The following is a 12,446-nucleotide window of genomic DNA, read 5'->3' on the forward strand; positions in this document are numbered from 1 at the left end:
CTTGGGGCCCCAAACGAGGCACTTTTATCAAATCCCTCCACTCAAGACTCAGAGGTCTATGTGGAAGAGGAGACAGAAAGTCTGTAAGAGCAGAGGTGGTGGGCAGCCTTAAGGGAACAGCATTTTTCAGACACAACAAGGCTGATGCACATACAAACTCACAGATACTGACTGTATGCACAGGGCCTGCGTAAGCTCAAGGTCCAAGTGAACTGAAGGATGACTCTTGGAGAAACATAGAAACCCAACCACATAGCAGCATGATTCATAATAGCCATGATATGGGACCAATCTGAGTGTTCACTGAGGGAGGAACAACACTTGGGCTGTGTCTACAGTAAAATAGCAAATACTTGATGTTGGAGAGTCGGAAAACCCCTTCGTGTTTGTAACTAAGGAGACCCCCCCACCCTACTTTGTCAGCATTTAGTCATCAAAATCAAAGAGTTCTAGAGGTGGGTGGTGGGAGTGGTTGGAACAGTATTTGGTACCACTAAACCGAATGCTTTAAAATAATCACAATGAGAGCCAGGCACGGTCACACAAGTCTTTCATTCCAGCACTGGGGAGGCAAGGGCAAGTGGATCTCAGTGAGTTTGAGGCCACCCTGGTCAACATAGCAAGTACTGGGCCAACCAGAGCTACATAGTGAGATCATGCCTTAAAGTAAACAAACAGACAAATAAGCAAATGAATAACAAAACTGGAACCTTTTCTGTTATGTATTTTTCACCACAGTTTTTAAACATTAAAAAATGATCAAACAGATAGACAGTGTGTCCTGCATGATCCTTGTGCTACAAAGGACCAGTGCTCAACACAGGGGCAGAAGATGGGCCCTGTACACACTCCCCAGAAAGGAAACAGATAGAGAGGTATCAGGGCTATCTGTGGGGGAAATGATCAGTGTCCAGTAAAGATCATCCTAGGACATTATTACATCTGTGAAGCAGAGCTGGCCATACACACAGACACAGAGAACATGCCTGGCCCTGCAGTTTGCCCCTTCTGTCCTGCCCAGGAGGTCCGGAGTCACTCTGCCCATGCATGCTTACCAGCATGGGGGTTGCACCAGCGTGCCCTGTGGGCCATAGGCAGGAAGTCGATTCAACCACCCAGGCACTTCCATGGCTCCTCATGGAGGTGCACCCTGCCTGGGGTGGTCAATGATCTTGTCAGGGACAGAGAAGTTCAATGACTACAAGGGTGAGTTTAATTATACGTTGTCGCTGACTAGCAGTGGTTACGATGGTACAATTATACATGTAATTTATCAGCAAGATACTTGCATACATAATAAACTAAAAGCAAAATGTGAGATTTCAGTGGCAGCTAAAAATATGAAAGTGGGGCTGTGATGTGGAGTGGAGCAGACGCGCTCACAAGCGGGTACAAGAGCAAAGCTCCAGGGCTTCCCCTCCCTGCCAAAAGGAGGAACAACTCACCCACTGCGACCACGTGGCTTCCATCCCAGGAATTCACTCCCCCAGCAGCCAGCAAATCCCAAACCCCCAGTGGTGTGTCAACAATGCTCCCTCACAAAGGAACTGGATGGGAAAGCTGGCTTAAGAAACTCACCACCCTTTCTGATGTCCTCTGAACTTACTAACCAAGGTCCCCAAGGGTGTTAGGGAGACCACATGCCTGGCAATGTCTTGGGGATCCTAGCTTTGATAGGAGCCAGAGAAGGCTTAATTTTTCAGAAATGGTTTATAAGTTTCATTATTCTGATTTAAACCAGAAAAAATGAAGAGATGACCAAGCAGAGAAAGTGAAAACAGTGAATGTTTCACACATTCATTGTCTACTTTGAGCTAGCCCTTGTCTTAAGTATATGGCATAGTATAATCCACGGCGTTAGTGTTATTCCCAACGTAGAGATGAGAAAATGGAAGCATAAGCCACTTGGTACAGGTCCCTGCAGCCAATGGGAGATAGAGCTAATGTCCTGACCCAGAAAATGATTCCCAAAGTCACCTGTTTGTGCTGGAACTCCAGGCCTACTGTGATAACTAATAGGTGTTTCTCTCCTCTGTTTATTTTCTCCCTGAAGTTCCAATGATTGTCACATAATAATTTGAAGATCACTCCTAGGAAGACCTGGACCATCTCCATCACTTGGATGATACCTCCTAGTATGTGAGTTCTTCAAACCCACTGTACCTGATCTTGAGAATATACCATAAGAGCATCCTGAAGATAGCTTGACTCTACAGGGTTGGCCAATCCAAGGAAATGAAGCAAAGTACATTTCAAGGAGACATCAAGAGCCTCTACAAGTATGAAACACACACAGTTAGTCTTAGCCAGGAGACAGACATCACACATGAGGCCTTCCAAACCTCATGAACTACCTACTCTTTGAAACACATCGCTTGCACCTACTTGAGCTATTCATCTGTTTACCCATTCACTGACCCATCCACCTATCTACCATTCTCTGTATCCATTCATTCTCTCTAGTGCATGCCTTTCAGCCCAGCCATGAGTACATGTGCTCTTGGAGATCTTCACATATGTTTTTATTATTATTTTTTTTACAACAAAGTATCTTTCCACTTACAGAGATTCCCTTACATACTCTTAAAAGTATTTTCATTTACTTAGAAAAAAATAATTTAAAAGAAAGAGGTAATAAGAATTCCTGGCTAGCCCAGAGGTGGTGGCACACGCCTTTAATCCCAGCACTCAGGAGGCAGAGGCAGCCAGATCTCTGAGTTCGCGGCCTGGTCTACACATTGAGTTTCAGGACAGCCAGGTCTCCTCAGAGAAATCCTGTCTCAAACAAACAAACAAGCAAACAAACGAGCCTGACTGTCCATTTTGAAGTTTAAAAAAATAATGTTTAAGAGGTTAAGAGGTCAAGCATGAAAAGATGGTAAATGTGTATTTTACTTGGACCAAAGCTCACTGTTATCATAAATTTATTTTAAGACTTGAAACAATATCTCATAGAACCACCTATCAATCCATTCATCATTCATCCATCTACCCATATACATAACCACCCATCTACTCATCCATCCACTCATCTACCTATCTATCCAGCCATTTGCTCATTGTAACCTACTCAGCTATACATTCATCCATTGACCTATACATTGATACATTCACCTAACCAACCATCCTTCTATTCATTCATTCTCCTTTGCACCCATTCATATATTTACCACTCATGCATCTGTCTACCTAATCACCCATCTATCTATCCATCTGTTCATCTATTTATCTGCTTATTCATCTACCTAACTTCACCCACCCATCCATCTGTCCTTCTACACATACACCATCTACACATCTGCCTACCCACCCCTCCATTCATTCACTTAAGCATCTATCTATGTAGTCCTCCATCCATCTAAACATCCATTCATTCACCTAACCATCATCCATCCATCTATGTATCTATCTATCTAGCCACCTATCCATTCTCCACTATTAAGAACATAATATTGGTGGCCAGAAAGATAGCTCAGTGGTTAAGAACACTTATAGAGGTCCTGAGTTTAATTCCCAGCAGTCACATAGTGGCTTACAACCATCTACAATGTGATCTGATGCCCTCTTTTGGCATGCAGATATACAGATAAAGCATTCATATGCATAAAATAAATAAATAAAATATTTTTAAATGAAAAAGATACTATTTACCAAATACCATTCCAAGAACTAGAGAAATAACACGGAACAATACACAAAATACCCTCGCCCTCATCAGTTATACCTTTCAGTATGGGAGACAGACCCAGAAATGGGTAAAGATGCTTCCCACCCCAAATATCATAATACATTTGAAATCTTCCTAACACAAAGGTAAATTAGCTCCACTTGCTCATTTGTTGTTAAAACAAGCAAGGGTGTTTCATATGGAAAATGTTAATGGTACAGAAATACACTCCAATGATGCAGAATCGTCTGAGGGTAAATATTGCAGCAGTATTTTTATGACAAAAGCTTTACTCCTCATCTTCTCGAGCCCTGATTTAAATATATACATGTATGTGAGTGCACACATATCAAGATTTGAGTATTTCAATATAAATTTTGTATTCAAAATACTTTCCTGATTTCAGTTGATTGCATATTTCGAGTCAATGTTGCAGTAGTAATTCTTGTTCTGAATCAAAAATAAGATATATCTCTCTCTTTTTCTCTCTCTCTCCCTCTCTCTCTCCCTCTCTTTCTCTCTCTACCCTTTCCCTCTCTCTCTTCCTCTCTCTCTCCCTCTCCCTCTCTCTCTCTCTCTCTCTCTCTCTCTCTCTCTCTCTCTCTCTCTCTCTCTCTCTCTCTCTCTCTCTCTCTCTCCCCACCTCCAGTCCTAAACAGCCCAATATTCAAGTTTCTTTTCAGGCTGAGTAGTTCAAGGGACAAAGCCTGCTTCTTCCCATTTATTTTCCTGCTGAGGCTTTGTGGGGGGCTGGGACTGGGGGTGAGGATTAACAGGAGAGGGGGTGGGCTGAAATGCTGGCTCAAACCCCATCACAAAGGCATCAGGGATAGAAGGACAATCCTTCTCACTTGGATTTGAGTGTGTAATTGTTTGAATACATCTCTCCCCGACACTACAATAATGTCATCCTTGGTTGACACAGATTTTAAAGTCCTCTGAAAAGGTGGAATGTTATCAATCACGAGTGTGATTATAATGGGATTTGAGTGGAAGAAGCTAAAGATTCAGGCCTTTGCTGGTCTGGCTCTCTGGCAGAGGAGGCAGGAGAAAAAAGAAAGAGAACTGTATTTCAGCCAAGCAAAGGACGTTCGTGTCCACCATCTATGAGTCCCCTTTCGCAGAATCAAAGATAGATAAGAGGTAACTGAGGTTAAAGAGTCCCCTCTGGAGTTCCCTCACACGCACATGCATCTATCACATGAAGTGGATTGGCCTCCAATAAAACCTGATTGGATCCCCAGGGAACATGTGGAGATTTCTGGATATGTCTTGGTTGTTCCAGTGGGAAAAAGACTTGTGCTCATGTCAGGACAAGACCAGGGACACTGTGAAATATCCTGCTGTAGGAACAGCTTCCTACAGTGCAATTATCTAGTTCAAGATGCTAATAGCGCCAAGTCCGAGAAGCCTCATGTCAGACCTAACGAGGTCTGGTCATGGGTAGAGGTAAAGACAGGATTTTGAGAGGTGCATCCTGGGACATTCGTCTGATGCCACTTCTGGCTTTGCCACCTTTCCCGTCTGCCAGCAGACAGGAGCAGGTGATGAAAGAGGGGACCAAATAGCAGGAAAAAAAAAGTACCTGGGAACCAAACTGCATCGTCTTCTGCCTTCTGACCTAAAACATACGTGTTTTATTGAAATCAGAGGGAACCAAAGACCCGCCAATGTGTGCTATTCCTCCTCTTCTTCTTCAAGGCAAAGCAACCCAGACCTGACAAAAACAAACTAATCTTCCCGGCAGATCACTGGGACTGTCATGCTTTCAACTGACAAATCACAACGGTACCCACAGACCCAGAATTCGCCCGTCACGTCCAATCACAGGCCCTGGATTACTAAGGCAAAGAATTGTGAATTTCATTAAATATGTTAAAGGGGGAAAAATCAGCTTTGAAAAATAGTAATCCTGTCTTTCAACAAAAATATTATAGGAAGCTATGAATTTGGTAGATCCGAATAGGATGTTGGTACATGTTTTACTAAGGTAATATAATGGCACACTATTATTAGATCACATTAATCATTACTGTGCCAACGGCACTGACAGCCCGCTGAAAAGGATTGAAAGGCCTGGTAATGGATATAAATTACCCATTGTGTGATAAAAGGATTTTTACTAAGAAGGTAAGAATAAAACAGCAAATTTCTAATATAACTGTTGTGTAAAAACCAAAATAAAAGTAATCCACGGTCAGTAATATCCACAAAATCAGAAGTAAGTACTTTCCCCCAATGAGATAAAGTCACAATAAAAAATACATATATTCAGTACAATATAAAATTAATTTCTGAGTGCATAATTCCACTATCAATTTCCCTTGGTTTATAGAATGACCTCAGAGGTGCATGGCCAGAAGAAGGTGGGATGGACTAATTAGAAATATTGGGGCCACCTTAAATGGGCCCAGAAGAAACATCATGGGCCTATGATATTCTTCTGTATTACACAAGTTTCTATGGGCTTCTGTGTAGGGAAAACACTCCAGTTCAGAGCATTGTGTCTCAGTGCTGAGATGACAGAGATGGCACTTCTCTGGGACAGATGTCACCCAACTTTGGGCCAGCCACCAAGTCACATAGGAGTGTCAGGGAAAGTGACTACAGGTGGTACACACACAGGGTCACTGCTTCCAGCAGCCCCAGCTCACTAGTCCCAAATTGCCACAGCTCAGATGCCTCATAACAATGAATGAAGTTGTCTTTACTGGGCTGGGCTCAGCTGGTGACTCCACCTGGGCTTCAGGGGCATCTCTGCTGAATACATGTTCATCCCTCCCAGAAGACCTGAATCCCAGGCCACCTTCCACAGTCCACTGCAACCATCTGAATACAGGGGAGGTCACTTAAGGATTCTGTCTCAGCACAGAAACCTGGGACAATCCCCTCCCTGAGAAAAGGCAGCCTGTATTTCTCCAGACTCATGGACAGACACCGCCCCCCCCCCACCTTCCAACAAACTATAAAGCTTCAAAATGATAGTGGTCCTTACCAGGCAAGTCTTAAAGTCACAGAGTTCAGTCTTGGGTGTAGGATGCTCTTAAAGCCGTGGCATTCAGGAACTGTAAAAATAAGACCTGTTAGAAATTTAAAATGACAAACAGTCTTCAAGAAGCTATACAAACAGCACCCATCTGGGGGGCAACTTGCTGGGCTTTTTGGAAGCCAAACATATTTGCTAGCCCCACTGCCCCCAATTCTTTGAGCAATTGGCCAAACAGGAGCTTGTGTGACCTTTGCAGTGATGAGCCAAATCTGCTCAGCTTGTTTTCAGTGGGGGGAGACGCTGCCACCTGCAGAAGAGGAGGAGGCAGGGCCGCTAGCCATCTCTTCTCCAGATAGGACAGAAGAAATAGAGCAGAGAAGGATCCGTCTCCTCACTCCTCCTTGGCATCCTTAATACATGGAACCCAGAAGATTCCTCTCGCTTCTCTCTATGACGCACCCTATAGTAGACCAAACTCCCAGGCACACTTCAAGTGGCCAAGTCTGTCTGTTCAGTGACAGAGGAGGAGAGAGTTTTTTGAGTCCCTGACAGGATTGTGCCCCAGTGCCACTTAAGGATGCCATGTTTGGCATCCATCATCTCTGCTGAACCAAGTCCAAAACAGTGGCCCAGTTAGCTCACTAAGTTTCATACTCTGCATCACAAATGCGTTCAATCCCATCCAGACGATGTCATCCACCAGAGTGCCCCATTCCTGAGACAAAGCCCAGCTAGCCAGCTAGAGTGCTCATCCACAGAGGCTCTAGAGCCACTGGCTGGGTACTCAAGGGTGACCTGTGGTCACCAGCCCACTCTCCTCTACAACACCCTAACTACCATCTTATGGAATCATCATATGGGGCAAGGGAAAGTCCTCTCATGGTAAGTGGCATTTCACTCAGTCTGGGGCTACACATTTCAATTAAAGAAGGAGAACTTCCTATGGATTTGAGAGTCCTGGTCTGCAAACCAAGATCACAGACAGATTTGGAAGAAGAGAAGTGACAGCTTTGGCCCCAACGGCTCAGATATTTGGAGTGTTGCAAGCAAACGCCCCATCTGACTGACTGACTTCTGGCCACTGGAAAACAGTCACAGACTGCACGCTGAAAGCATTTCCTCTCTGTTCAGGATTGAAGACCAGCAAGGGCACAGCTATTGTGGTAAGGGTGTTCTTTTGTGGGAGAGAGAGGCTGATTTGCTTTTTTTTTTTTTTTTTTTTTTTTTTTTTTTTTTTTTTTTTTTTGAGATAGGGTCTCCTTATCTATCACAAGCTGACCTGGGAATCCCTTTGTGACTTTCTTGGTTAGTTTTTTCTCAACCTGACTGACACAGGCTAGAATGATCTGGGAAGAGGGGTCCTCAATTGAGAGGATGCCTCTGTCGGATTGACCTGTCAGCAGGTGCGTAGGGTAGTTTCCTGATTAATAATTGATGTGGAGGGCTCAGTTCACTGTGAATGGTGCCATCCATGGGCAGATGGTCCTGGGTTGTATTTTAAAAACAGGTTGAGGAAGCCAATAAGCAACATTCCTCCATGGCTTCAGTTCCTGCCTCCAGGTTCCTCCCCCTGTTTCCCTTCAGGACTATAAACTATAAAAAGAAATACACTTTTTCCTTCCAAGTTGCTTTTGGTCAGAGTTTTATCACAGCGATAGAATGCAAAGCAGGACAGAAACCCAAGCTGTCATCTAAGTCACAATGTCCTGCCTCTGTTTCCCAGGTGTTAGTATTAGAGGCATGGCCACTACAAGCCTGCTTCTGTACATAAGTTTCTATTGGCCTGTCTTGATACTAGGCTTTTGGTCCAAGCCACCTATATAACAAGGAACAATTCCCCAAGCATAACAACCCAACCATTGAAAAACCAGCACTCAGGTATGAGAACAATGACTCAGTTGTTAAAGTACTTGTTCCACAAACCTAAGGACCTGAGTTCAATTCCTAGCACCCATGTTAAAAACAAGATGTGGTACCACACAGTATAATCTGAGTGCTAGGGATGCATAGACAAGAGGATCCCTGGGACTCAACTAGCCGAGCATAATCAGTGACCCTCAGCTTTCAGTGAGAGACCTTTACCTCTGGCTTCGATGTGCACACACATGCAGCTATGCAACATACACACACAAACACACACACACCAACCCAGCCTTTCATGTTGCAGTTTGTGTGGCCTTAGTTAAGCCCAAATTGAAAGATTCTGAGCCACACAGGCTCTGCAGATCCCGCTGCCTTGCTCTGGGCTCCCTATGTTAGGGAGGGGTGGTTGGAGCGGTGTGCAGACTAGAGTTTATATCCAGGCTCCGGCTTATGACTTGCAAAATTCTAGGGCTATTCCCCCAGGGACTGTTCACTTAGAAGCTTTGTAAATTCTCATGACAGGAGAGCACAGAGAGGGAAACTTCGCAGGGAAATCCCACACCAGTTTGTCCTCCGGCACTGAGCCATTGATCAGAACACCCCTGTCTCTCTCAATCTAGGAGGGGAGGTGATGGGAGCAAACCATCAGGTTCCGCATCGTCAATTAAGAAAATGCCCAGCTCGGCTTTGGGGCTATGTTGCCTCCCTGTGACTGATCTGGAGTTTGTCCAAAGGCGGGTAGCCGGCATGCCAGTGGGCAGCTGCCAGGTAAGGCAGTGCTGGAGGCCTAGAACAAGAGATTGAGTTAGCTCCATTCCTGCCTTTCTAAGTCTGTCTAGAGAGGAGGGGCTCCTCGTGTCTGATGTCATTAGTGTCATTGCAGGTTGGGGAAAGTGACAGCAGACGACCAGGGGTGCCCTCTGAATTCGAGTAAGGAGAAAAGAAAATATGGACCATAGTCCTTCCATCTGCTTCAAGGGGAGAGAGCGCTATGTAGGTGCATTTACCTTTAGAGCTAGTCTGGGGTGTGACCTGAAGCTGTCCCAAATATGGGGCTTCCTCTGAGCCCTGTGTCCCCACTGCTGAGGGGACACCTGGGAGGACATTCCCCATAAGCTCTATTTGGTGCAGCCTCCAGCAAAATGTGGGAGATAGCAGTCTGCAAAGGCAACAGAAAATGGGTCCTGACTGAAGAGGGTGGGTATATAGCAGCTGCTCCACCCAAAACAAATTACTGTCATGGGTTGATGTTTCAGTACCCCAAATCTCACCTATACTACAGGGAAGTCAGGGGTATGGCAGGGATAAAGCATATACACAGCAAACCTCTGAGCAGGATTCTGAGTGTGAGCATGTTTAAGACAGCTAGTTTCCCAGATACAGACCTCCTTCTGACCAACCTAAGCTCCACACCCTATAGTAGACAAGCAAGGACAAAAAAAGGAGACAAGCAAGGCTTCCATGGGACATAGAAATGGCCCATGGAATGAAGAGATGCCTGTCTGCAAAGGAAGCCAACCCAGGGTTGTCACGGGTGAGAAAACAGAAACAGAGCATAGTGAGTCCCCAAACTCTAGAGGCAGGGATGTTCTTGAAGCAGATGGAGTGACGGACTCCATTAAGGCAGCTCTATGTGAGGGGTGTGTGAAGCTAATGGCTGCCACTTTAAGAAAAGAGAGACGAGCTTGTAGACCAGGCAGGCCCAAGCCTAGGAGTGCAGAGTCTAGGGAGAATTGAGAATTGGGAGCCAGCCTCAGCTACCTTGTAAGAATCTGTCTCTAAGTCTACAGATGCAGGGTAGATCCTTACTACCACTTCCTTGGTGGCTTAGGTAGGGCCAGGAACAGAGAATGTTTTCTACAACCTGAAGCAGCCCCTGGCTTCTCTGAAGAATGAGAGGAGAAGGAAAGCCACAGAGCTCTGAAAGAGAGCCACAGAAGCAGAGGCGAGGAGAGCAAGATAATATGAGGGACTCCAACAATAGAAAGGAGGGTCCAGGTAGCTATGACTTCAGACTGTGGACCTATTCATCCAATTTCTGGGAATTCTGCCCTCAGGTATATCTAGCCTGCACACTGCCAGATGATGCCAAATGTACCCACCAGCAAGCCACAAGTGGGAGGTCAAGTGGCTTCTAGTGGGGGCAGAAGTTCTCCCATGGCAGGCCAATACAGAGCAGAGGCGGAGAATCATTTCCTGGCTTCCTGAAGGGGGAAGGCGGGGTTTAGGCTGACAGCTGCAAATCTACACCCTTGAACCCATAGGAATGTGTGATTGGTAGACTCAACAGAGCACAAACAAGGTGTACATGGACCTGTCTCCAGATCGCCAATGCTTTCTGTGTCTCCAAAACCAATGAAACACACTGAGAAATACTGAGATGCAGGCTTCATCCCACCATAAGTAGAGTGCCTTCCCTGGTGCACATCAAAGACCTGCTTAGGTACCCAGACCCCATTGTGGCCCAGCATTCAAAGTGTTCATGTTCCACTAAGTATAAAGAGTTGGTTAAAAAAAAAAAAAAAAACAAACTGGACCAGCTCACTGTAGACTTGAGTTCCAACTTAAGCACTGAGCAACTGGGTTTTTTGTTTTAGACAGTTCTGGGCAGAGAGAACAAATAACACTCTGGATAACAACTGTCCCTACAAGATTCCAACAGGAAGCCAGGTAGGCTTGTAATCTCAGCACTCAGAAAGGTGAGGCAGGAGTATGGCAAATTCCAGGCCAGCCTCAAAAAGTAATCATAAAAGAGCTTTCAAAAGGCCAGGGCTGAGTAAAGAAGCTGTCAGAAAGATTGGCCTAGAACATCAGCCGCCCACTCTACCATCTCAGGCAAGAGCCTCCTGCGTGTCTGCCAAGTGTCTACACTGTGGGCAAACAGCACGGAAGAGTGTGTCCGCCTGTGTGGAGCCTGTGTCTTCATAGCAGATTCAAATTTACATTGAAAAAAAAAAGAAGAAGAAGAAAAGAAAATATAATGTCACCAAAAGGAAATAAAAGCCAGAGCAAAGGCGCCACCACATATGATCATTGATAAGCCATTCAGAAATCTTCCTAACAAACAATGGGTAAGCAAAGGAGGGAGTTCTTGTGGAATCAAGGGGAGGCCTTTACGGGAGAGCAGACAGCAAGTGTGAAGGGCCTGGAGTCAGAAGAAGACATCAAGGAGCAGCGGGACCCTTGTGTGAGTGGACATGGATTGTGGGTAGGAAAATGGGAGAGGATGGCCAGTTTTTTTCCACACACCTTGACCACCACCACAGTAGGAAGTTCGGATTTAGCCTGAGCTCTCGGCAGGTTTGAAGCAATGACTCCCTGGCTCTGTACTGGATGCGGATTACTCAACTAGTGGGCAAAAGAAACCAGAGTGGAAGGCTGTTCATACCACAGGTAATCGGTTCCTGGAGATTGAGGGTGATTACCTCCAACTTCCTTCTTCACAGAAAGCAACACTGTGCCTCCCTCTACCACCAGGCTCTCCTTCAGCTTCATACTATCCCTATTCTAATCATGCCGAGTAGAAACCAGACTAGACCTGAATCCCCACCATGCCCTGAGTCTGTTTCAGTTATTCACAAGGGATAACACTAACTCAGTCTCACTAGTCATGCCTGGCCTGCAGAGATCATGGCCAAGGATCCTGTCCACAGATCCCCCCTCTTCCATCTCCTGACCTGCACCTGGGAGTTGAGAACAGCAAACTCTCCAGGGCTGGGGACATAGCTCCATTGACAAAGTACTTGCCTTGAAAAAGTGAGAGCCCGAGCTTGATCCCCCAGAACTCACAAGAGAAAAAGTAAGAAGGGGCGGCAACATAGTAAAACGCAACCATAATCTCAGAGCTGGGAAGGGCTATGGAGATTCCCTAGACCTACTAGCCAAGCAGCCTGATCACCTTAGAGAGTTCCAGGCCAGTGAGAGATC

The 12,446-nt window shown here is 45.4% G+C and overlaps 1 protein-coding gene across 18 annotated transcripts in view; it reads right to left on the reverse strand.

Moving 5' to 3' along the window:
• Znf536 (zinc finger protein 536) overlaps positions 1–12,446 on the reverse strand; it is a 455,136-nt gene that overhangs the window by 390,626 nt on the left and 52,064 nt on the right. For 16 of the 18 annotated variants that reach the window (XM_031386226.1, XM_031386225.1, XM_031386241.1 and 13 more), the window contains exon 2: positions 6,663–6,732. The gene's annotated coding sequence lies outside the window, so the exon portion shown is untranslated. Of the gene's footprint in view, positions 1–6,662; positions 6,748–12,446 lie in introns of all 18 variants that reach the window. The other 2 variants (XM_031386229.1, XM_031386227.1) reach the window with 1 other exon arrangement.

The sequence above is a fragment of the Mastomys coucha genome, unplaced genomic scaffold (assembly GCF_008632895.1).
Source record: "Mastomys coucha isolate ucsf_1 unplaced genomic scaffold, UCSF_Mcou_1 pScaffold21, whole genome shotgun sequence".
Taxonomy (NCBI): Eukaryota; Metazoa; Chordata; class Mammalia; order Rodentia; family Muridae; genus Mastomys; species Mastomys coucha.